The sequence below is a fragment of the Lepidochelys kempii genome, chromosome 15 (assembly GCF_965140285.1).
Source record: "Lepidochelys kempii isolate rLepKem1 chromosome 15, rLepKem1.hap1, whole genome shotgun sequence".
NCBI lineage: Eukaryota > Metazoa > Chordata > Testudines > Cheloniidae > Lepidochelys > Lepidochelys kempii.
In genome coordinates, this window is record NC_136394.1 from 17,172,261 (window position 1) to 17,197,202 (window position 24,942).

The 24,942-nt window shown below is 40.5% G+C and overlaps 2 protein-coding genes across 11 annotated transcripts in view; one reads left to right on the plus strand and one right to left on the minus strand.

The window, feature by feature from the left end:
- ARVCF (ARVCF delta catenin family member) overlaps positions 1-6,359 on the minus strand; it is a 444,466-nt gene extending 438,107 nt beyond the window's left edge. For 8 of the 9 annotated variants that reach the window (XM_073313190.2, XM_073313197.2, XM_073313196.2 and 5 more), the window contains exon 1: positions 5,215-5,561. The gene's annotated coding sequence lies outside the window, so the exon portion shown is untranslated. Of the gene's footprint in view, positions 1-5,214; positions 5,562-5,744 lie in introns of those variants that run through there. The other variant, XM_073313188.2, reaches the window with a different exon arrangement.
- Positions 6,360-10,786: 4,427 nt separating this feature from the next.
- Positions 10,787-24,942, plus strand: part of TANGO2 (transport and golgi organization 2 homolog) — a 90,736-nt gene continuing 76,580 nt past the window's right edge. Inside the window, exon 1 of one of the 2 annotated variants that reach the window (XM_073313205.1) lies at positions 10,787-10,878. The gene's annotated coding sequence lies outside the window, so the exon portion shown is untranslated. The remainder of the gene's footprint in view (positions 10,879-24,942) is intronic. The other variant, XM_073313206.1, reaches the window with a different exon arrangement.

Consider the following 24,942-nt stretch of genomic DNA (forward strand, 5'->3'; position numbering starts at 1 on the left):
GGGATTAAGTAGTTTTCTGTTGCAGACACGAAACACACAAATCAGTTACTCAAACCAAAAGACAGACCTCAGTGATGAGCTCTTTTTACCATTACATTTTTATCTTACCTGAGGATTATTGATTACAGTGAATGCTGTACAAGATAAAGTATTATCATTGCTAGCTATTAGACATTTTCTGTTGGGGGGGGCAATTTTTCAAGAACATTTCTTTTAACCAACTGAAATATTGCCTCAAAACAATCAAATTCTTCAGTGTTTTAAAATCATGGGTTTGTGCCACAGTCTTCATGGGGCTGTAGCAATAGTCCCATTTTACATGTATCCAACGATTCTAGACTATTTTGTTACAACATAATTGCATCATTTCCCTCGATTGTTAAGTGGACTAAGTGCCCATGGATAGTGCTATATTTACAATATTGGAGACTGAAATCTTCTAACCTCAAAACCAGTGCAGCAGCAGTGAAAGCTTCCCACTAGTTGCCCCAAATCTAAAATGGAGGAACCATCTCTTAGGCCAAAACTCATTTATCTCCAATTTCTCAATGCCAATGCAGTCTATGGGTCTCTGAGACTGCTACAAAGGTGAGCATGTGTGCACCAGAAAATAGAGTAAAACCAACTTCTCGTTTCACAAGGCCATCAGAAAGGTATTGCATGGTAATTACTTTTTAGTTATAAGCAAATCTAGTCAGATTGATCCTGCGACCTAGAACCATAACTTTGCTTTGTAAAATTACAAAAACAAACACAGTCTGAGTCTCCAAATCCTTAGGTTGTCTCACTGCAGGCTATAGCGACTGATTACTCAGGAACTACACTAGTTGGGTGAGTAATGCTTAGATGAATGAGGGCTAGCTGGATTAGTAATGGGATATTTAGAGAGATGCTGCACTGCAAAGATTTAGAATCACAACAGGTGTTGTTATGCTAAAGAAAGAAACTAAGTATTTTCTAGCCTATACAAAAGTTCACACTTCTAAAAATGTAAACACTTAGGCAAACCTCTTCAAAAGTGTCCAGCAATTTTCAGTGCACAGTTTGGCACACATGGGGTCCTGATTTTCATAGGTGCTTGTCATCTGGCAGCACTATTGACTTGAACTGGAATTGTGGACACTCAGCCCCTCAAGCCTTAGACAACTCAAGATAGAAAAATTGGAGTTTCCATTAATTTGAGGACACTTGACTCTTTTGTAGTTCACTCGAAGAGGAGGGGGTGATGAGGTCATAAGACATACAATTCTGTATTCATCAAAGCAGATTACTTACATAAATAAGAATCTAAACTTGAGAGAATATGTTCAAAGAGAGCTCCCTGAATCCTTTTTAACATAATTTAACACTACAATAATGAATTAAAATCGATAAGTTGATAAGCCAAAATACACAATGTTTAGTGGTATGATAGTGCCTTCAGTAGTTAGATTTATTTTCACAGGCTGACCACTACAGTACCAACAGTGATACACTCCCAGTAATGACAAGTCTTACCAGAAGATGTATTCAGTTGGTTCTTAGTAGGAGTCGGAATTCAGTAACTAGATTAAGAAAACTAAAGTGTCCTTTATAATAGAATAAAATAATTTAGGAGCCCTCATTCATTTTCCCCACGGTTCCGCATTCTCCTCTCCACCATTTTCCCCACGATTTCTTAGGGTTAACCCTTAAGTACTGGAAGGGACATGCGTATTTGTGGGTCAAACTAGAAAACTTCAATGAAACAATGGCAGTCAATGAATGTAACCAAGACTATGGAAAAGATACTTTGTCTCGTGTACTAACTATGTCTATAAAGCAATGAAGGGTAATAGATGCTGTTCATTTAACATTAAATTATAAGCTATTTGTGCACACTAAAAGGCCATTTTGTGAAAATCTGATTGCCAAATGTCTCTCTGCCAGCCTTTCAAAAAATTGGAGCTTACTACATTTTGCTGCCTGCTCCTAAAACATTGCAGAGAAATAGATAACAAAAGGAATATGATTCCTTTACATATCCCAGTCTTATGGGATACTTCACACAGATTCATCCTGAGCTAGATCACAGATGTTAGAACCCTGGTATAATGGAACCTGAAGGGGTTTTGTGGCTTGTCTGGTTTTGGTTGTTGAGGAAGTGGAAAGGGCTAATAGAAAATGAAATGCATGTGCCACTGTTTTTCAGTCTTATTTTGGCTTCTTTCAAATGGATGAATCATAGAATATCAGGGTTGGAAGGGACCCCAGAAGGTCATCTAGTCCAACCCCCTGCTCAAAGCAGGACCAATTCCCAGTTAAATCATCCCAGCCAGGGCTTTGTCAAGCCTGACCTTAAAAACCTCTAAGGAAGGAGATTCTACCACCTCCCTAGGTAACGCATTCCAGTGTTTCACCACCCTCTTAGTGAAAAAGTTTTTCCTAATATCCAATCTAAACCTCCCCCACTGCAACTTGATGGGGAAAGACCTATTTTTAATAAGCAGGTCAAATTCCACTGCTTTCCAAAGATAGGTGAGATACATGGTTGTGCTTATCGATAAGGCTATGAGTCGGTCATGGAGGTCACAGAGTCCGTGATTTTACATGACCTCTGTAACTTCAGTCCTGGGAGATGGGGCTCCAGCTGTCAGCCTCAAGCGGTAGGGCTCCAGCTTCCATGATTTATTGTTTATTATCCATGTCCTGTCCCTTACTTTGACTAAAATTACCCATGCCGAAATCTTAGCCTTACTTATCGATTACATGACATATGTAAATCATACCTACTCTGTCACTTAATAGGAGAATACCTCAAGATATCTTTTTTCTTGTTTTTCATGTTATAGCAATATCATATTTCTATCTACTTTTTGGAGAAAATGCAATGTTTGTCTAATTGCATGCATCCTAAGTGTTTTGTGTTAGGAAGATAAATATTCTTTGATTACTGACTCTTCTGAACTACAAGGAGATATGAATTTAGAATAAAGACTAAGAGCTCGAATCTACTTCCAATGAGACTGGTGTAAACCCAGAGTGATCACTGAATCCAATCTATACTAATATAACAGAATTTGGCCCTTGATCTCCTATGCAGATGAGAGGGGAAGGAGTGCAATATCTGATTGGAACTTCTGCTTTGGAGATTACACTGATAGTTATTACTAAAGCAATCCACTGTATAACATGCTGTCATACTTCCCTTAAATTGGAAGGGGATAAGCTAAATGTAGTCTCACTCTTAGCTATAAAGGCATTTGTTTACAGCATTTGCATCAACGATTTATACCCACATAATAAAATATTAAGAGCAGCAAATTATAAATCTGGTAGTACAACAGTTCCGACAGGTTTTCTGATAGTATACAGTTTCATATGCAAATTTAAATCTACCGGAAACAATGCAGAAATAGTGTTTATTGCTTTACATAAAATAAGATTTAGGTGCTTCCATTTATATAACTGTAATATGCATATACATGAACTTCTAGGATAAAATGTCAGTCTTCATTATAGCTTGTACAAAATATAAAGTACAACTAAAATGAAGTTTTCTACTCTCTGCCAGTGCACTACTGACAAACGGTATATCCTGTAAATAACTCTGCATTTTGCTAACTTATTGGTCCTTTCAATAATAAAGAATTACTGAAACAAAATTCCACTGCAGGAATTTTGAATGAACAGATGAAAACCACAAGCAATGGGAAACAATTTTTCATCAATTACCTCTAAATATCAGGTCAAATCTATGGTTAAATCCACTGCTTTAGTTATTTATGTCGAGAGGAACCATATAATAATAATATCAAATCAGCAAAGGCAACTTTGTAGGGATAACAACCAATGTCAAATAAAACAAAGCCTAAGCATCATTATACAAAACATGGGGATATAACTATACAGTCAAACTGTATTGTTCCTCTCAACCTTGCCCACCATATACATTCCTCTAGCCAGGCAGGGGAAAGAAACCCATTTGCCTAATGGGGCATATAATTTAAATATTTCAGACAACCATTTACAGAGATGTCGCTTAAAATAAATTTAACAACCATCCATCTAAATATCTTGCATTATTGGGATCATAATGTAGATCACAAGTTGCTTTCCTGTAGAAACTGAATTATCCAGCCTTCCAATTTCTTCAGACATCATATATTAAACTAGCACTGCATATGTAACAAATCCTAATTTGCTCCAAAGCAGACTCCATATGAAACTTCATTTTTTCCTTATTCCAGTTTCTTCTAACATTTTTCAGAGACAGTAAAATGTCAGGTTCCATTCCTGCACAATATAAAATTTCTGCAGTTTTGTAAGTAAGATATCTCTTTAAATCTATAGAAGCTGAAACAGGTGCAGACTGCAGCATTGCATCCATAGGAAGATACTATCAGCCAATGTCAATATTTTATCACTTGGGATCAGGAATTTTACCACAAAAAATCCTCACTACATTAAGGAAAAAATATTTATTCACCAATTTGTAGATGTCATACAGTCAATGTTTAAAAAGATTAATAACATTGGACCATGAAGTGACATTACTTGTGCAAAATTCAGCTTAGTATTTTTTTGAACATGCTAAGAACAAAAGCTGGAGTTCACCATAACTAGGCACAAGAGTACATTATAAAACCTGAGAAATAAATGTTTTAGAAGAATCCATCAAATACAATACAATATGGGAAAAGAGATCTCTGCCATTTATATGCTTGATCTGAACATTTTAAAGAGTTGCTCAAGTTTTGGAAACATTAGCTTATAACTATGCAAAGTAATACTGTAGAGAAAAATGCAAAGTAAAAATAATTCCTTCGGATGGTAAGGCTGTAAGAGGATTTAATCATTTCACTATTTAAAATAAAAAGGTTAGTTTTTTGTGCTCTTTTCTACAAAGCAAGAGGCTCATCTCCTATGCACGCCACAAATAATCTGAGAAATGACTTCCCTGTATGACAAGAGATGCTCATCATATTGCAGAATTAACACAGTATTGGTTTATTTACGGTTTGCGTGTGTGGTGGCTATTTGTAATTTTAGCCATTCACATCAATCAGCTCCTCACTGTATATCACAGGAAAAACAAATATGTATTATTTCAAGCCTGAACTGCAACCTTAAACAAACAAAGCTAGTCTACAAGCCTGATGCAAAGTCATCCTAAATTCACCTCACCCTGCAAGATCTGTGATACAAGACTGTGATACAGTCCATTCACTCCCCCAAGCCCAAAGATCTGCTCACCATCTCTTCTTCTATTTCTGTCCTCAGCATATTTTTCTCGCCTCTTCTGGCTTCACAGGATCACAAGGAAGCGGGTGTACCAAAAAACAAACAAACCCTCTCAAATAAAATACTCAGCAATTGATCGGCAGTAGATCAGCCAAACCTCTTCCTCTCTCCCTTTTCATTTTCCAGAAACAGAAAATACCTCTAAGATCCCCACTGCCTGCTACTCACTCATTCCCCGACCCCAGAAAAAGCGCTGTAGGTGCATTCGATTTAAATTGCATTTCCTTCCATCCCCCAACTCATAAATTCCTCTCCAGAGATCACAATGGGTACGTCGGATTCAGATTCAATTCCCTTCTTACCCACCAAGCCAACATAGTAGATGCATCCGACTCGGGCTGAATTTCCTCCCTCCCACCTCCAAATTCCTCCCTCCTCATTTACAAAGGGTATTCAAGAAAACATCTTTATCCAAAGGCTCGCGGGGGGTGGGGGTGGGGTGGAGAGAATAGAAGGAGTGTTTAACCCTTTTTTGCATTTACCTTTTTTGCTGCTTTTCTTTTTAAAATACACAGTTAGGATTCCTTCTTTTTAAAAGACAAATAAACTTGCTGCCATTATCTTTCTATAGGGTCTTCCACTCCCACATCCAGCGTCTGGCGCTCTTCATCTCTCACGGAGAAACAACCTTCCTTATATCGCTCCCCAAAAGTCTACTCCCCCCGCCCTCAAAAAAGAGGCTGAAGAATAATGTCTGTTCTTAAAGGGTTTTTGTGCAATCCTGCCCCCCGCCCCGCAGGGCTTACATTTAAACAGTCAACTGTAAAGTTTGTATAACGCCTAATTTCTCCCACGCCCTTTCAAACAGACCCCCAATAAGATGCCCACCAGAGACGCAGTTGGATCTTGTAAGTTAACGTGCACTCCTATTCATCCTTCCAACTCTATTATAGGGTGGGGGCGTTCATCCTTTCTTATCAGTAAAACTTTGGTGGGGGTTAAAAATACTGAGTGATGGAAACAGGAATTCAGGTTTTCCCTCCCTCCTTTAAGGACAGCAAGGCTGATTAGTGTGTCTGTGCTGGGAGCAGCGGGGATGGGGTAGAAAACAGCTGAATTGTGCTCCAAATCCAGAAAATGGTCCTGCTACGGCTGCTTCTTGCCCCCTAGTTCGCAGCTGTCCGTCTGCAGTCAGCAAACAAAACGACGCAGTCCTCACTAGCCATGATTTTTCCCATTGGGCATCTTTGTTTTGTTAAACCCAGCAACGACTATCTCATTGGTGAAGTTCTTCTAGTCTGGTCACTGGCTGCCAGCGCAGTTTGGCATTGGACAGCATGAGCGTCCGTCAAAGTGGAATTAGCCTCCCCTAGGAGTGAGAGAGAAGTTCACTGGTCCCATTCCGTTTGGGAATACATGATGATTTAATGTTCTTAATTTGTTTAATCACTTGAAATACCATGGTGATTAACAAAAAATCAAAACAAAACATGGAATTAAAAATCCTTCTGAAGCACTATAGATTTACACTTTGCAGATTCTAAAGCACATGTAACAAACTGAAAAGGAAACATGACATCCGGACAGCAAGAACTTTTAGCCCCAAAGTCCAAACAGCCAAACAAAGAGGAGCTTGATCTTGCATTCAGATATCCCAAATCTGCATTGATTTCAGTGAAAGACTTGAGTGCCAAGATACAGGATTGGTTGTGCAAGGATTTATGGCACCAGAATAATACATAAACTCAGCATCACCAAGTCCAAACATTCAAATATTTAGCCAAAAATCAGTCTTTTAAAAATTCATGATTTTTAAACAAATGTATGGTTGTTTGCCCTTTTTTTAAGCCTTTAAATTTCACTTATCACATCTTCAAGCTTTCCCGCCAGCCATGAGACTTGCTTTTTCAAACAAAAGCAGAGATTCTCTTGCAACACAAATTCAAGAGTTGGGGTTATAAGGAATGCCAGATATTGCATCATGCAACAAAATACAGGAGCTGGCAACATTATAAACTGGACCCAAGTTTTATTATGATTGATATATTTAGAACCTTTCATTTGAATGTATTAACTGCTTTATACATTTTGGGCTCAATACTGCTCTCCTGATTCAGCTAAATTCCCATTCACCTCCATGAGTTTTGCCTTTTTCAAGATGTGATCTCTGGATGAATGGCACTACATATTAGTAAAAGCACTTTGCAGGATTGGGGCCTTAGTTACAGAATATCTGTTCGGGTAAATGTCTTTCCCAAAGTCCCGTAGGAATTCTCTGTCAGTCAGAAATCAAAACCAGATCTTCTTGTTCTCCCCAAGAACCTCCATCCCAAGCTAATTTTTAGATGGGCTGAAGCTGAACTTCTTTTTGCAGTTGCTGGAAGTTTGCATCTGTACAGTATAAGAAAATATCGGTACATGTGGTTCTAAGCACCTGAGATGCATCTACACTTCAAAATTTATAGCTTCAAAAAAAGTGAATCCTACCTCCTGAAAATTTATCCCTTAGACCTACATTTTCAGACTGACATGACTTTTGATGGTCTCAGGTTTTGGGTGCTGAATCTGACACCCCATGAAAATTGGGCCCTTTTTTCCTGCTGTCAAATTGGGCAACCCAAAATGGAGGAACCCAAAACCACTAATCACCTCTGAAAATCTCAGTCTTCTTGACAAAACCCTTGTGAAATACAACAGTGTCATTATAACTTTGCAGGTGGGTAAAATCTGTACTAAATAATGGGCCTGATTCTGTAAGAGCCCTCTGGAATTTCCCTTGGCTTCAGTAGGACTTATGTACATAGTGCTTGTAGGATCAACTTAACCAAACTATCAGTGTCAAGTGACCTATTCAGCAGAAGCCTCACAACAGCCTACAGGCCACATCTTCTCTCAATCGCAGTTTTGTGAAACATTTCCCCTCACATTTGCAATTATGTAACACCCTTGTGGCTATAATTTTCCATATAGGCAATTATTGTAAAATTAGGAAAGTATAATATATTCTTTTAGCTCTTTTAATGTAATGAAACATCTAGAAATAAGCAGGAAGAACCATGTGACCATTCAGTTCTGTAGACAACCAGCAAGTGCTCCACAGACCACCAGTGGCCTATGGACCCCTTCCTTGGACTCTCCACCACTTCTTTCACTGAATGCACTCAAAACAAACACGTGAACAATATCCACTTGAGAATGGACTATTGTAATTTGGTTAGTAATAGAAGCTAAATGCAGTAATAGAAGCTAAATGAAAAGACGGGGGGTTAACAAAGGACATAAGAGCAACTAGAGCTTTTGAGGGAGAAAAGAAATTACTGTAGGCACAGGAAGTAGAAGCAGGGAATTAAATAGGCAATAGCCCCACTACATCTAGCTACCCCTTAATGGTCTGCTTTTGGGAAAGCTCCTTAAACAAAATCTTCAAATGGCACAGTAAAACTAATCAAATTTTTCAAATGTGTAGAAAACAGGCAAATATGTGGCTTATCAGTGAAAGCCAACACAGTTATCTATGTTCTCAAACCCATAGAGAATTTGCCTTTTCCTCTTCTCCAGGGATGCAACTTCTACTGAAGACATGCAGAGCCTTAACATCTGAGGATTTTTAATAGGTATCAAGCAAAGAAGCATTTATAATTTGGTTAAATACTTTCAACAAGATAGAACTGCTGCCCTAGATACCTTAACTAAAAGATCTTATTAGCATCTTACAAAAACATAGTCTTATTATGGGAAGGGATACCACATCAAAATGCTAAAATAGAAAAACATGACCAAACTATCACAAAGACAAAATATCAAGTCTCCATGGAACACAATTCGTTCAAATTACATTAAAACCTATTCAAGGTACCATCCTTATTAAGAAACCTCCTGTCTTAAAAGACTACCTTAAAGTATCTCAGCATATTTTATTTGTCCTTTATTATAGATCCACCTCTGGTAAACAACCAATATGGTTGGTCTCTCAAGTGATAGCTTATGACATGTTTTACTGTACTCTAATAATCCATTCTAAAGCATTTTCTAAGACATTACTCCCCAATAGAGATTTCTTCCGCTTAATGTCAAAATGATCTGCTAGATCTATAAATATGTTAAATAAAACCCAGTGGAATGCAATAGATTTTTTGAAACAATCTTTGGCCTTAATGCTGCACGTTACTGTGTAACTGCTGTCAGGCACTGTGTGCTCTCACCTCTCCTTGACTTCAAAAATTGTACAATTAACTAATCAGTTGCAGAGCCACACAGATTGATAGACTTGTGTAACTTGCCTTATGTTAAATTTGAAAAGCTGTGTTTAAATAACATCTTGGAAACTCAAAACTGAAATCTATTTTTCTCTACATTTATGCATGTTGAAGTTTTACTGTGGATATCAGCCTAACATCCTGCTTTAGATGTAATAGCACAAATAGCTCTTACTATTTTGGAAGCTCTTTTCCTTTCATAGTGCTTCATATTAAAGAACTGTTTTCATACCTTCTATATACTGGGCTTGATTTATCCTCATGGGATAGGTATTAACCCTCAGAGAGCAGTCAGTGCTTTTACTACTATCTTCTCCTGGAGGCTCCGCCAGAAGGCAGTCTGAATTTACAGCTGAAGGTCAACTGAAGCCATGCTGCTGCCATTATCTGCCCAGAAAAGCAGGCAGAACCTAAGTGTTTAAGATCTTGTTTGAAAGCCTCACATGGTAAATTCCTTGAGTCACTATTTCAAGTTGGGTAGGCGAACAGCTCAGTTTACCCCATCCTTGTTTAAACCTGCAGTTCCAGGTAGAATCATCAAGGGATTATGAATTCTGGCAATGTTGTGTTTTGATCTGAGTTTGTAACTGAGGACAAAGCCCCCTCTCTTTTTTCCCATTTTGGGATAAACCGAGGTCCTGCCCAGTTCCCAGATCAAAGAAAGTTCAGGGCTCCTCAAATGTGGCTGGGGGACGCAAGGAGCCTCTCTGGCAAATGAGACTAGCTGGACCACAGCCACCCTGGCCACATACAACTGAGGGGAGTGTGGCAGGTGCGTAGAGCCCTGACACCAGGGCTATTCCGGAAGGGCCATATCTGCATGCTGAGGTGACATAAAAGGGGGGTCATGCAATGGCAATCAGGCCTGGAGCTCATTACACCTGAACAAACTTCCCAGCGCTCAAAGTTAGTCAGCACAGAGAGGGTGTGTGAGATGACTCCCAGCAGCCATGCTCCATCTGCCTCTGCTTTGCAAAGCTTCCTGGGCCTGCTGGGCTTAGGGGCCCGCAGGGCACCACCCGCAGGTCACCCTTGTCCTGGGTCCATCACCAAGGCCCAGAGAGGCGGGAACTGCTAAGGGGAGAACCATTGGGGGAGGAGCTACTGGGGAAGAGATGAGGTAAACGGAGCGGAGATTCGTGTGGGGAGGAGAGCGCGCAGAACGGAAGAGCCGCACCAGATGCGGGGAGGGGCAGATCGCAGAGAAGAGCCGCGATTTGGAACGCTGCCGCAACCCTACTTGAGCGACACGGGAGCGAGTCAATGAGAGGTCGGGAGAAAAGAGCGGCTTACGCGCCAATAGCATGCGAAGAAGGAGGGGCCTAAGAGGCCAATGGGTGTGTCTGTTGTTAGGGTGTCACCTTTTCCCGGAAGCGTGTAACCGCCTGAGGTGGCGGCGGCGTTTCGCTCTGCGTGCTGGGTGAGTGTGAGACTGTCAGCGGCTCGCTGCTCCGTGGGGCAGCCCCTGGAGCTGTCGGGCTGTAAGAATAGGAGGGCCGCTAAAACGCGCCGTCCGGGGCAGCCTGTAGAGTCAGAGTTGAGGGGGTAGGAGCCTTGGTCCCGTCCGCAGCGCCCTGCAGGCGAGGTCCCCAGTCACCGCCGCTTCACCCAGGGGAGGGGTCCCTGGTGGCCTCCCACAAGGGTTTCAGGCTCAGAGGGGCCCTGGGTGACGTCCTGCCAATAAGGGAAGGATGGTCTTGCGGTTAAGGTCTTGGGTGATCTGGAGTCATTCTTGGTTCCACCACCGTCTTCTCGTGGGACCTTGGTAGGGTGACCAGATGTCCCGATTTTATAGGGAGAGTCCTGGTATTTGGGGTTCTTTTTAATATGGGCTCCTGTTACCCCCACACCCCCGTCCTGATTTTTCACACTTGCTATCTGGTCACTCTACACCTTGGGCAAGTCACTTAAACCGTCCCATGCCTCAGTTCCTGGCCTATAAATGGGGCTGAGACCCTCTTCCCTACCTCACAAGGGTGTTGAGACTGGCAACATTCATGATTTATCACAAGTCTTGTTCTGTGTTCATAAAGCTCCAGCTATGGGAGTCAGGTGGTCACCTGAGGCCCTTTGCTTTTGAAAAAAAAAATCATTTATGGAAGTTTGTGGTTGCAGAGAAATCTGGACTCTAGTAAACTTTAATGACTCAAATACCAGAAGGCAAAAAAAGAGCCCCCCCCCCAATTTAAAAAAAAATCATATTTTACTTAATCTGACTTTTTTGGGTTTAACTCATGATTTTTTAATGCTTAGGGTTAGCAGTACTAAGATTATTGAATTAACATTAAGTGAATGACTCTTATACTCTGGCATATACAGTAACTCCTCACTTAACATTGTAGTTATGTTCCTGAAAAATGCTACTTCAAGCAAAACGGTGTTAAGCTAATCCAATTTCCCCATAAGAATTAATGTAAAAGGGGAAGGTTAGGTTCCAGGGAAATAATTTTTACCAGACAAAAGACATTATATACATTATAGTATCAGTTTTAAACAATTTAATGCTGTACTCACCAGTGATGATTGTGAAGCTTGGCTGATGCAGGGGCGTAGAACGGTTGGGGCGTGGGGGGTTTGCCCCATTCCACCCGCCCCACGCTCCTGCCCGGGAGCAGGGTTAGGGGCTTGCTCTCTCTCTGGCTGGAATGTTGGGTGGGCGGAGTGGGGTAAGCCCCCATGCTGTGTCCCAGCTCCCCGGCTGGAACACTGGGCAGGCGGAGCTAGACAAACCAAACAACCGTATAACGGAACATTGCACAACTTTAAATGAGTATGTTATCTAATAGATCAGCAGCCTAATAAGGAAACAATGTTAACCGGGACAACTTTAAGTGAGGCGTTACTGTAATTACCTATTTAGATGGTGTTTGAGCACAATCCTAGCTGGTATTGCGCTGGGATTGTCTTTTATTTTCTCTTTGTGCCATGGAGTTTGGGGATGTTTATTTTTCAAGCAAGTTGACTTGTGTCACAGGGTCTCTTCAATGCCATGTCATGACCCTTCTATGGTGATTTAGTGACATTGACAATTTCATACCACATAAAGTAGTTGATGGCAAATAGTTAATGTTCAGGAGGCTTTACAGAAAGAAACACCTTCCTCCCACCAGAAGAATAGCAATCAGTAGAGAATAGTCATTTTAGTTTCCCCCACCCACAGTTATTGGAATCTTTGTATTGGTTCACTGGATTGTTGGTCAGCATTTCTGTCGGCATTGATGTTATTGTTTTGACATACCATTCTATGGTCTTAGAGTGAATGACAGTATAATACCTGCGTGAATGATGGTATAATAATGTTCTGAGACATAATTATTTGCTAAGTAGTTCATCGTCCATTGCTGAATCATGTTGTTTGCCTTTAATAACATTTTAAACTACTTAACAGGCATCAACATTACTTCAGTGTGGATACTCCAATATCTTTTTGCTTAGTAGCTCGTGTAAGTATAGTTCTGAAGTGTCCCATGAGCCTCATCAGTCAATAACATTTTTGGATCAAATTATTACCTCAGTTCAGCAAAAGGATCCAATCATACAGCATCCAATTAAAATAAATTTTGTAATAGTAACCTCTGATTATTATGCATGAAAGAATAAGGGATAAATATTTTCTTTTCAGTTTTTGGTGCCCTTGAAAGCACTTCTCATAGTCAGTTTCTACTTTGGTGCATGCCCTTTCTCAGGCACCCAAGAGAATGTCAGCAGCAGCATAGCCAAAACTGAAATTAATAGGCATATTGTGCGCAGAGAATCGGAGTGGTGGTTCTGAGTATGTCTGGCATTGTTCTTGAGATGGCATGTACAAATGATGTTACAAAATGCCAACAGGGAGCAGAAAACCATTAATTCTAAATGTTCATGAATAGTCAACAAATACTAATAAAATGTTGACATATGTAAGGACACAGTAAAAGTAGTAATGGACATAACAGCAAGCTTCCAAGTAAGTTTGGCTATGTAATTGTATAAGAGTAACTATGGAAATGGAATAGCAATATTATCACTCCTACCTGGAAATCTAGCATAATTACAAGATTTGTTTGATACACAAGTAATCAGAAATCTGTTGTCTTTGCATGAATTGTATTAGTTTGTTGATGACCTATTTTGATTGAATTGGACTCCTGAAATATATAAGAGAGTGTTTTTAAAATATTCAGATTAAAAGGAAAATCTGGAGGAGAAAATGATTACAGTACACAAACTGTGATGAGCTTCGGGGTGGGGGAGGGAAAGAGGAAGGGGAGAGAGCCTACCATAACCAGAGCACTGCTTTTTTGAGACAAAACCTTTCATCAGCATTACAACTTTATGCGAAAAGTAGTATTTGGGAAGTTGGAGGGGAATCTTAAAATTAACTAAAGGTGAGATGCAGGCATATTACTCCTTTCAGGTAGGTCATTATTTTGAATAGCCACTTCCAAGTTTATCTAACATTGCCAATTCCAAGTGTTCAAAAATCATGAGTCAGGCCCCAAAAAATCACCATGAGGTTTTCTTACATTTCTGGATTTTAAGCCAATAATAATGTTTGGGCTCTTTTGATTTTTTTGAGCTATTTGTGTACAGATAGATTATATTTCCAAACTTCTCTGCAACCATGAGGGCTAGAAATTTTTTTCTAAATTAAAAATGGCAATTCTCACTTAATTATATGAATCCAGGATCTGGGGTTTTAAGAAACAACAAATATTGACACATGGTAAAGTCATGAGTTGGCAACGTCTTGGTCATCTCATATCTTTAGGACAGATGGCAAAAATATATTAAATCCAGCCACTACTCTGGCAGTATGCGTAGAGATAAGTGAAAGACATTTGGACTCTTACTGAAAAAGACACAACCACTGTGAAAATCAAACTATTGGAGTGATTATTAAAATCTGTAATCTTGCCCTATTAGTGGTAGATAATCAGAGGTTTGAGTTCCAGCCAAGGGCAGATTTTATGCTGTCGCTTCGTTATGCTGAGCTCAAACTAATTTAACACCTACTTCTGTAAAAGGAACAGTTGATTATTTTATAGTAATTTTTATTATATTGTGACTTAATATAAAACAGGATATTCTTCCTTTTTAAGAAAAGGAAGTAGAGGAAATTATCTTCTCAGATGTTAGCAAACTCAACCATGTTGGCAACATAAATAAATACAGGTTTATGATGAGGGTCAAAGTCTTACCGATTGACCCTTACACCATTGACTGACACAAAACAAGTGTGGCCAGACTGCTGTATCAGAAAGCTGGTAACTCTTATAGCAGCTGTGATATAAAGGTTAAACAAAACTCTTTCTGGATCTCTGCATTTCTATAGTAACGAAACTGTAAGTTACTTTTAGTTGCATTAGTGGATTTTAGAAAACTTACAGTGGCAAAACCCCAGTCTTCCTATGGATACTGTGGCCACCTAGTACTTTTATTAGGCTTTCATAGACTATAAATGCTATTGTTATGGGTCTGCTGAGAGTTACGTTGGAGCATGTGGTATGAGGCACAAAGGCAAATTGTCCCATTTTTATTGTCTAAAATACTAGACGCTTATTATTTTTGCTGTCAAATACTGTAGCGTAATGTAGCCTGATAACTTCTCATTACACTCTCATGTTTTGGATAAGTGTGCTCTGTTCTGCTATATGGCACCTAAGAAAAATCATGTGTGCATGCACACAAAAATTCCAAGGTTTTATCTTGTTAGCATTAAACTCAACACATTTATTAAGATAGAAAGTACGCTGCTGAACTGTTTAAGGGGCCTTTCCAGGTTAAAGGATCTTCTTTGCACAGTTCCTAGTCCATGGATGTGCTAAGGCCTTCTTGTACTCCATGAGCAGAGCATACTACTGATTCTGAGGGATTGGGGAGCATACCTGTCATATATATAAAGGGAAGGGTAACCACCTTTCTGTATACAGTGCTATAAAATCCCTCCTGGCCAGAGGCAAAACTCTTTCACCTGTAAAGGGTTAAGAAGCTAAGATGACCAATGAGGAGACAAGATACTTTCAAAGCTGGAGGTGGGGGAACAAAGGGTTCGTCTGTCTGTGTGATGCTTTTGCCAGGAACAGTTCAGGAATGCAGCCTTACAACTGTTAGTTAGTAAGTAAGCTAGCTAGAAATGTGTTGATTTCCTTTTGTTTAATGGCTGGTAAAATAAGCTATGTTGGATGGAATGTATATTCCTGTTTTTGTGTCTTTTTGTAACTTAAGGTTTTGCCTAGAGGGATTCTCTATGTTTTGAATCTGATTTCCCTGTAAGGTATTTACCATCCTGATTTTACAGAGGTGATTCTTTTTTACCTTTTTTTTTAATTAAAATTTTTCTTTTAAGAACCTGATTGATTTTTTTTTTTCACTGTTCTTAAGATCCAAGGGTTTGAGTCTGTGTTCACCTATGCAAATTGGTGAGGATTTTTATCAAGCCTTCCCCAGGAAAGGGGGTGTAGGGCTTGGGGAGATATTTTGGGGGAAGACGTCTCCCAGTGGGCTCTTTCCGTGTTCTTTGTTTAACACGCTTGGTGGTGGCAGCATAGGGTTCAAGGACAAGGCACAGTTTGTACCTTGGGGAAGTCTTTAACCTAAGCTGGTAAGAATAAGTTTAGGAGGTCTTTCATGCAGGTCCCCACATCTGTACCCTAGAGTTCAGAGTGGGGAAGGAACCTTGACAATACCCTTGACACTGTTTGTGGAATACAGCATAATTTAGACACTTCATCTGAGACTCTTGTGTTTTACAAAGATTGGGTCTGTATTAGAAGTCATCTCCAGTTTACAGAGAGAGAAACTGATACACAGAGCAGTTAAAATGTCTGTCTAACCTAATTTGGAAATATAATCTAGGCCTCTGCTCTAACCACTAGATAAATGGACTAACTAAGCATCATGCAGTCCCCTATGATCATTCCCTTCCCTTTGCTAGATTAACTTTACTGGCAATCAGGATTATGGATCTGAGGTTGACTGGGATGTGTCCGTGAATTAATTAAGTATTTTGTGATCTATTGCTTTTTTAATCCCAAAGCTGTACTATGGGGCTGTTTCTCTTTTATCTGATATGTGACTGGAGGGAGAAATCTTCAAGGATCCGTCTCCCAAAACAAGCTCCTTCGGATTTCTGTTCTTCAAGGAGGAAGAAAACAAAGGAGTGGGATAAACTGAAAATTTAAACAATCAGTCCTGCCAAAAGGAGGGGCAAAAAAATCTGGTGAAGGAGACTGCCGCTCTCCAGAAACATAAGGTTAATTAGTGGAGGAGGATTGGCAGCATTCTTGAGAAATGGGAGCAAGAGAGCTTTCTCCCATCCTTGGCTGCCAATTTTTTATATGCTCTGTGCCTACAGGTTGGGTTTGTTACGCTTTGCCTTCTTGGAGTGCGGGAGAGGCAGTATGATGTGGACTTACTCCTGTAGGATAGGTAGTCCTGGAGGGATCAGTTGGCTGAAGATGGAAAGTATTAATGTTTACGTAAAGGAGCATTACACACATTTTATGCACCACAGTCTTTTCAGTGGCAGTCTCTTGCTTTGTGCAGCTAATTTGGTCTTCAGTGGAAGGCTGACTTTTTCCCCTGTTTTGATAAAATTGTGAAGGGGCCAACTGCTGTGTTTTTCCAACTCTTGAGCAATCTGGAAGGCTGCTGATGTGGCTTCTGTTCTTGTATTTTTTGTTTTTTTCCACTTTATTGCTGACTCTTGTAAGCAGGGAACTTGCGAAATAAAACCAGTGATCAACAACACATTCTCTCATGGAATAGACATTCTGTTTCCTTGATAACAAGGCATCCAATAACTAAGCCCACTATTGGAAAAATCATCCCAGCTATAAATATAAAATGATGGGGTCTAAATTAGTAGTTACCACTCAAGAAAGAGATCTTGGAGTCATTGTGGATAGTTCTCTGTAAACATCCACTCGTGCAGCGGCAGTCAAAAAAATGAACAGAATGTTGGAAATCATTAAGGGATATATAATAAATATAAAATATCATATTGCCTCTATATGAATCCATGGTATGCCCACATCTTGAATACTGCGTGCAGATGTGGTTGCCCCATCTCAAAAAAGATGTATTGAAATCAGAAGAGGTTCAGAAAAGGACAACAAAAATGATTGGGGTATGGAACAGGTTGGATATGAGGAGAGTATAATAAGACTGGGACTTTTCAGCTTGGAAAAGAGACGACTAAGGGGGAGGATACGATAGAGATCTATAAAATCATGACCGGTGTGGAGAAAGTAAATAAGGATGTGTTGTTTACTCCTCTTAACACAAGAACAGAGGGTCGGGGGGGGGGGTGTCACCAAATGAAATTAATAGGCAGCAGGTTTAAAACAAACAAAAGGAAGTATTTTTTCACACAACGCACAGTCAGTCTGTGGAACTCCTTGCCAGGGCATGTTGTGAGGGCCAAGAATATAACAGGGTTCAAAAAAGAACTAGATAAGTTCCTGGAGGATAGGTTCATCAATGGCTATTAGCTGGGATGGGCAGGGATGGTGTCCCTAGCCTCTGTTTGCCAGAAGCTGGGAATGGGTGACAGGGATGGATCACTTGATGATTACCTGTTCTATTCCTTTCCCCTGGGACACCTGGCATTGGCCACTGTTGGAAGACAGGATACTGGGCTAGATGAGCCTGTGGTCTGATCCACTATGGCCGTTCTTATAGTTGCTCCTTATTAAATATCTTTAGTTACTTAAATTGTTGAGAAATTATATTTAGTTTAATGATTTGAGAGGTACCTAAATAAGACACCCTCTGAGATCTGAACACTTGCAAACTTGAGGGAATTTAGGCCTTCTCCATGGAAATCTGTACAATAAACTGGATTGTTTCTAGTAATCTTTCCATCATGTAAATGAAGATGTTGAGATGGTCAAATGCTCTGTGATAGGAAATAAAATGAAGTTGTGAGAGGCCTAATGCAGGTTGCTCCAGTTTAAGACAAGCTGAGGGAGGCTAGGCTATTGTGCTATGGGCATATCCAGTAGAGATCTGAAAGCTATATCTGTAGGATGGCTCTTGAAATGATCACGGATGGAAGGAGACCAAAGACTCGGTATGTGGACTGGATAGCAGCTGACCTCAGAGAGATCAATCTGGCATATGATCATGTGTTTTAGAAGAAGGCTATAAATGTTGCTGACCCAGAATAGGGAAATGACAAGAAAGAAGAAGAAACTGGATTGTTTCCCATGATGCTAATTCAGTGGCTTTCCAACTTTAATTTTTCAGACCACTTTTTAGATGTCCGTTTAGGGAACCACCTGCATTCACACCAAACCCAAATCCCTCACTGCTTGGTTTCACAAACAGTTTAATGCATAAAGAAAAGGAGTACTTGTGGCACCTTAGAGACTAACCAATTTATTTGAGTATGAGCTTTCGTGAGCTACAGCTCACTTCATCGGATGCATACCGTGGAAACTGCAGCAGACTTTATATACACACAGAGAATATGAAACAATACCTCCTCCCACCCCACTGTCCTGCTGGTAATAGCTTATCTAAAGTGATCATCAAGTTGGGCCATTTCCAGCACAAATCCAGGTTTTCTCACCCTCCACCCCCCCCGCCACACAAATTCACTCTCCTGCTGGTGATAGCCCATCCAAAGTGACAACTCTCTACACAATGTGCATGATAATCAAGGTGGGCCATTTCCTGCACAAATCCAGGTTCCCTCACCCCCCTCCCAAAAACCACACACACACACTCACTATCCTGCTGGTAATAGCTCATCCAAACTGACCACTCTCCAAGTTTAAATCCAAGTTCTCCTTCTGCCCCTCCACCCCCACGAACATGATACAGTTCTGTGGTGACGTAGAATCCTATTTTCGACGTCTCCGACTCAAGGAATATTTCCAAAATACCTCTGAACAACATACTAATCCACAGAGGTCTCCCTACCAACACTACAGAAAGAGGAATTCTAGGTGGACTCCTCCTGAAGGTCGAAACAGCAGACTGGACTTCTACATAGTGCTTCCGCCGACGTGCACGGGCTGAAATTGTGGAAAAGCAGCATCACTTGCCCCATAACCTCAGCCATGCGGAACGCAATGCCATCCAAAGCCTCAGAAACAACTCTGACATCATAATCAAAAAGGCTGACAAAGGAGGTGCTGTTGTCGTCATGAATAGGTCGGAATATGAACAAGAGGCTGCTCGGCAGCTCTCCAACACAAGTTTCTACAAGCCATTACCCTATGATCCCACTGAGAGTTACCAAAAGCAACTACAGCATTTGCTCAAGAAACTTCCTGAAAAAGCACAAGATCAAATCCGCACACACACACCCCTGGAACCCCGACCTGGGAGATTCTATCTACTACCCAAGATCCATAAACCTGGAAATCCTGGGCGCCCCATCATCTCAGGCATTGGCACCCTGACAGCAGGATTGTCTGGCTATGTAGACTCCCTCCTCAGGCCCTACGCTACCAGCACTCCCAGCTACCTTCGAGACACCACTGACTTCCTGAGGAAACTTCAATCCATCGGTGATCTTCCTGATAACACCATCCTGGCCACTATGGATGTAGAAGCCCTCTACACCAACATTCCACACAAAGATGGACTACAAGCCGTCAAGAACACTATCCCCGATAATGTCACGGCTAACCTGGTGGCTGAACTTTGTGACTTTGTCCTTACCCATAACTATTTCACATTTGGGGACAATGTATACCTTCAGATCAGCGGCACTGCTATGGGTACCCGCATGGCCCCACAGTATGCCAACATTTTTATGGCTGATTTAGAACAACGCTTCCTCAGCTCTCGTCCCCTAACGCCCCTACTCTACTTGCGCTATATTGATGACATCTTCATCATCTGGACCCATGGAAAAGAAGCCCTTGAGGAATTCCACCATGATTTCAACAATTTCCATCCCACCATCAACCTCAGCCTGGTCCAGTCCACACAAGAGATCCACTTCCTGGACACTACAGTGCTAATAAATGATGGTCACATAAACACCACCCTATACCGGAAACCTACTGACCGCTATTCCTACCTACATGCCTCCAGCTTTCACCCTGACCACACCACACGATCCATCGTCTACAGCCAAGCTCTGTGATACAACCGCATTTGCTCCAACCCCTCAGACAGAGACAAACACCTACAAGATCTCTGTCAAGCTTTCTTACAACTACAATACCCACCTGCTGAAGTAAAGAAACAGATTGATAGAGCCAGAAGAGTTCCCAGAAGTTACCTCTACAGGACAGGCCTAACAAAGAAAATAACAGAACGCCACTAGCCGTCACCTTCAGCCCCCAACTAAAACCCCTCCAACGCATTATTAAGGATCTACAACCTATCCTAAAGGATGACCCAACACTCTCACAAATCTTGGGAGACAGGCCAGTCCTTGCCTACAGACAGCCCCGCAACCTGAAGCAAATACTCACCAACAACCACATACCACACAACAGAACCACTAACCCAGGAACTTATCCTTGCAACAAAGCCCGTTGCCAATTGTGCCCACATATCTATTCGGGGACACCATCACAGGGCCTAATAACATCAGCCACACTATCAGAGGCTCGTTCACCTGCACATCCACCAATGTGATATATGCCATCATGTGCCAGCAATGCCCCTCTGCCATTTACATTGGTAAAACTGGACAGTCTCTACGTAAAAGAATAAATGGACACAAATCAGATGTCAAGAATTATAACATTCATAAACCAGTCAGAGAACACTTCAATCTCTCTGGTCACGCAATCACAGACATGAAGGTCGCTATCTTAAAACAAAAAAAACTTCAAATCCAGACTCCAGCGAGAAACTGCTGAATTGGAATTCATTTGCAAATTGGATACTATTAATTTAGGCTTAAATAGAGACTGGGAGTGGCTAAGTCATTATGCAAGGTAGCCTGTTTCCTCTTGTTTTTTCCTACCCCCCCCCCCCCCAGATGTTCTGGTTTAACTTGGATTTAAACTTGGAGAGTGGTCAGTTTGGATGAGCTATTACCAGCAGGAGAGTGAGTTTGTGTGTATGGTTTTTGGGAGGGGGGTGAGAGAACCTGGATTTGTGCAGGAAATGGCCCAACTTGATTATCATGCACATTGTGTAGAGAGTTGTCACTTTGGATGGGCTATCACCAGCAGGAGAGTGAATTTGTGTGTGTGGGGGGGGGGGTGGAGGGTGAGAAAACCTGGATTTGTGCTGGAAATGGCCCAACTTGATGATCACTTTAGATAAGCTATTACCAGCAGGACAGTGGGGTGGGAGGAGGTATTGTTTCATATTCTCTGTGTGTATATAAAGTCTGCTGCAGTTTCCACGGTATGCATCCGATGAAGTGAGCTGTAGCTCACGAAAGCTTGTGCTCAAATAAATTGGTTAGTCTCTAAGGTGCCACAAGTACTCCTTTTCTTTTTGCGAATACAGACTAACACGGCTGTTACTCTGAAACCAGTTTAATGCATGTGGACTAATGTGTAGTTCTCCATAAATTACTGGTGATTATTGACAACCACTTACCATTCTGTCCAGAAATACTCCGAACAGTAAGAGATTTGGTAATGGGACAATTTCTTCCAAAATACTGGACTGGAACACCTTGCTTTCTCTTATCTGTTACAAATGAACTCTGTTTCTTTGAAAATCTGACTCTTCTAAATGGGAAACCTCATTCTATTCCTAGTTAGATTCAGTGCTTTTTGCATATTGTTGGAAATGACAAGGTTTGCCAAGTAATTGGTCTTTTGAGTATTTTGATGCATTACCTAAACAATACCTAGATGGATGTCACATTCTCCAGAGTTTAGAATAGAGGAATAAGTTCAGCTCTCGGATACCTACTTGTCTACAGTAGAGTACTCACTGTTGCTATCACCAATGTAGTTGCACTGGTGGGAAGCATAATGAATAAAAACAATATAGACACACACATCCTTCATTTTGCCTCACTCCTACTCCCCAAGGCATGTCATTTGATCTGTTCATCCTTTATTCCAGCTGGAAAAAAGGGTGAAAAACAGGAACTTCAGGGAAATCTGGGTTGTGACTATGAACTGAGCTTTTGTTGGTAAATGCCTAAAATATCAAATGTGAATATTTTATCTTGCTTTGTCTTTTATACATAGCATAAAAATATTTTCATTGTTACCCTTATATGATGTAACCAACGTTGTGGTTTAATTTGAAAACAATATTTATGAAGAGAGTTGCTTTTTAACTGCATCTTTTTAAGTGCTAATATCAATGTGTATTGTTTAAATTAGTTTAATTTACTATTATCAGTGACTTAAAATGTTCTACCTCAGCAGTAGGCTATCCTTTTCTTTTAACTCTTGACTTAAAGGAGAATTTGTGTGGATTTTTTTAATCAATATTTCTAGACAAATGATTGACAAATGCCAGAAAAGGTAGTACAAGCAAATTGGTTTGTGTGCCCCAGTTTGTAAGTCTTAGAAGGCAGAATTTTTCTCTTATTGGGAAAAGATTAGTTTAAAAAACAAACACCCAGAGTATGGATGAAAACTAGACTACTGTCAAAGTAGGTCAGAGAGCTCACCTGCCAAGATTGACAGTTTTTTTCTTTATATTTCCACTCTTTTTTTAAAAAGTTACTGAAGACATTAGGATTACTGAGGGGCAGTAAAGTCAAAGGTCCTGTAAACCTTTGAAAAATGATCTGTGTTTGAAAATGGTGCTCAAATGGTGCTCTTCTCTATACTGAATTTGAACATGTTAAGCTAGTCTGTATTGACCCCAGCACATTCTGTTCAATAAACTGTCTTGAGATGGGAGAAATATTTTCAAACGCAGCTCGTTTGCTTTACCATGGTGTCGTCATATTTCTGTGGCTTAAAACATAGCGTTGTTGTTTTTTATAAAAACAACTCAGATCTATCTTGTCCAGTTCATCTCTGTGCAAGCCACTGGGCTCTAGCCAAATGCAATTGAAACTGCTGTCAGATAGCTGCACAAAAGGATTACATGCTACATGAGAAGAATGCAAAGGGGAATTATTGAAATGGCTCAAACATAAGGCAGCTGTGAGAAGGGCTTCCTTGGTTGAAAGTTAATAAACGTTTTTGAATCTTTGACTTGTCAAATAGAACATACTTTTATAGTGTCTGAATTACATTTCAGTGTGCATTCTCACTCCACCAAGAATGGCACTGAAAGAAAATAGAGACAAATAGATTCTTCCTTGGCCTAGTGATATAGTGGTCAGTTGAGGCAAGTTCAAAAGTATGAGTAAAATAGACTCTGTTAGTTTTATGTGCCACAACAACATCAGAATCTAGTGACTAATGAGCTTTAGCTGTGCATTAGTATGTAGAGTAAAGAACAGTTTCAGATCGGTTTGTAGTGGTTGACATTGCAGTGGTAACTGACAGATGTTGTTTATGATGGTTCGTTTACAAAATCAAAATGCATAAAAAATGGCTTCATATTTCAGACATTTCTATTGACAGTTCTTCAGAGCAAGATGGGTTTATGTCAAATTTGTGAGCTAATTGTTCCTAATCAGCCAAATGGTGCTCAACCAAATGAAAAGAGAATACATATATTGTGCATTTACCTTTTTAAGTGCACCCCTCCTCCCGTGCACACACCCTGCCTTTGCAGAGCATGCATTTTAACAGACCCCTTATAACAGAACAGCAAACTATGCTGTCGGACTCCGTGATCATCACAGAGTAATGATTAGCATGAGAATGCCAGTTACCTGCATTGTCACTCTAGTGTCACTTTCAGAATCAGCAGTGCATTTTGAAGCAGAATACTTAATTGCGGAATATTTGCAACTCTTGTTTCAGACTAGCTGTTTTTGTCTGTTTAGTAATAACTGAGTTCAGTGGTAGAATGAAATTCTATTGCAGCTGCAGAAGTCTTTTGCTTTCACTTCGACCTTGATATCTTTTCTTTTGCTCACTAAAGATAGTGAGATTAGAGCCAGATAAACTCATTCTCTCTTTATTTACACTGAAGACCTTGAAGGGCCATCTTCAACTTTTTAATATTCATTCATTCTCTAGCAATAATGGGTCTTGTCATATTAAACATATCAAACAGCGCAAATACTTAAGATTTTTGTTAGAAGAGAATATGTCAGCCTCATCGTTGTATCTTTATTTTGGTTAACCTTTTCCCATTAAGTTCTCCCCACAAACTGGAGAATGATTTTGTGCTGCACAGTGAGGCATCAGTTTCATGTTTTCCTTTATTTTTTGAGTGAAGCTGGGAAATATGCTTCTGGGTGGCCTTCAACTTGTAGTGCCTGCTATGGGATCTGGCTGCAAGTATCTTCCCGTTTTTGTCCCACTGCTGGAGGAAAAAATTGGGCCAGTCTATGGAAGATAATGTGGTAGCACACCAGACAGGGAGCTTAGAACCGCCGAGTTCTGACGCCAGCTCCATCAGACTTGTGACCATGCACAGTCAGTTTTTCATGTGTCTGCTGACGTTTGGGTATCCACCTTGAGACACTCTGGGCTATCTAACT